This window comes from Cystoisospora suis (genome assembly GCF_002600585.1).
Source record: "Cystoisospora suis strain Wien I chromosome Unknown contig_4735, whole genome shotgun sequence".
Taxonomy (NCBI): Eukaryota; Apicomplexa; class Conoidasida; order Eucoccidiorida; family Sarcocystidae; genus Cystoisospora; species Cystoisospora suis.
The window spans coordinates 28781-30621 of record NW_027157527.1 but is presented as its reverse complement, the minus strand read 5'-3'; positions in this window follow the sequence as shown (position 1 = coordinate 30621).

The following is a 1841-nucleotide window of genomic DNA, read 5'->3' as shown; positions in this document are numbered from 1 at the left end:
AGAGAATGTCTTTGTTGGCCCAAATGGGGGACCCCAATGTACTCCTTTCTCTACGCGGCAGAAGCGCGCATGATGCTGCGCCTTCTGACATTTCGGACAAAGCCTTCTCCTCCTTGGGTCTTCAGCTCTCCAGTCGTGATACCATTGACAGAGTGTAAGAGTGTGCTGGGGGCTGTTGCAGAAGTAGCAGCGAATGCCGGCCACCCCTGTCCGTTGTTTCGTTTTTTGAAACGCAGTACGCGGCTCTTGCTCCTTGCCGTAATCCGCCCGCCACTTCATTGGACGTCGCCCTCTCTCAACTAGTGAAGTGTCGTCCTTGGGGCGAACACTTGGCTCCATGCTGACCATCGGCAGCCGGCGTTTCCGTCCTTCTGCCTCAACCAGAGGAGCCGCCGCGACGAGTACGGGTCTGGCTTCTCGAGCTTCGAGCATCGCTTCCCGATCAATGACTGCGGGGGTATACGACGAGTAAAGGGTGGAGGCGTTGACGAGCCGAAACGCATCAACTGTTGGTGCCGAATCTTGTAAGTTGGCCGAAAGTGCCGCCCAGTAAAGAAGGGGTAGCGTGTATTCAGAAATCTCCGGCAGTCGCTTGAGTTCCCTGGCCATTCGCACTCTGGCTGCCTCGTAGTCAACGGCAAGGTCATTCAAATAAACTGCGAGTTCCCGCGCTCTTCTTGAACCAGGGACAACATTTTGCAGTCTTCTGTAATAGGCCATAGCGTGATACTTTATTCCCGCATTTTTCAGCAGCCTATCCCGGACAGCCTCATACACCATGTTCGCAGGCAGATTAGTAAAGCGAATGGCCTGGATAACAGAGGTCACCTCAGACCTCATTCCGAATGAGGACTGATTCAGAAGCATATCCGGCCAGTTTTCCCGCGGCACATGACGCCCAGATAATTCAGTCTCAAGCAAGCGAAACCAGTGCTGCCAGTTTGTATTCGGTCCGTCCGGCTGAAGCAGCTCGGGGCTTTGAAGAGGCCGGTCTCTTTCACTGGCCGGAAGAGGAACTGCTTTCTTCGCCACTTCTTTGTTTACGAACGGAAGCTGTCCAGCCACCAGGGCGTCAGGCGGCAGCCGTATGTTGGGTCCTTCAAACTCCACTCGAGACCCGTACGCTTCTTGCAGCTGCATGACTTCCAGGACTCCTCTGATACCGCCAAGCCAATCTCATTCAAGCTTTCTTCTGGTACGCAGCACCGGTGCGCTTTGGCCCGCTTTTAGTCCCTTGCTAAAACGTCCTAGCTCTCTCACGTCTTCAACTGCTTCCTCCCAAAAAAAAACCTGCTGCTGTTGACTACCATCGGAAACATTCCCCGCCTCCGCTGAGACGTTTGAAGCTTCTGCGTTCTCCCGGCGTGCTCTTTCTGCACGTTTCGTCGCGCGGTCACTGCGGGTATCGCCGGGTCCTCCATGAGCGCGTTGTGTTTTTGATCGCCTATCCATGTCGGTTATAGACTATAAAGGAAAGATGGCCATCGCGCAACCAGCAGCCGCTGCGGGATAGTTTCTGAAAGTAACCGCTCTGCCGAGCCGCTTTCTCCAACGAGACGAACCAACACTTTTCCGTTTCCCGAAATTATCGCCAGAAGACAGCTTCTCCGTTAAGGATCTTAAAAGGAATGACGAAAATTCCCAGCGACAGACAAAAAAAGAAGAGACGGGACGCTTAGTCCTCCGGAAAAAAAACAATGCCTTCACTCAACCACGGTTAGACTACCCGCTAATGCGCATCTCGGCGTGCGGCTTCTCCTGGCACGCGGTCCCGGGTCACGGCACCACTTTGTTGTGCGGCCAAGCTCGAAGTCCCAACACAGACAAGCTTTGCACAACAG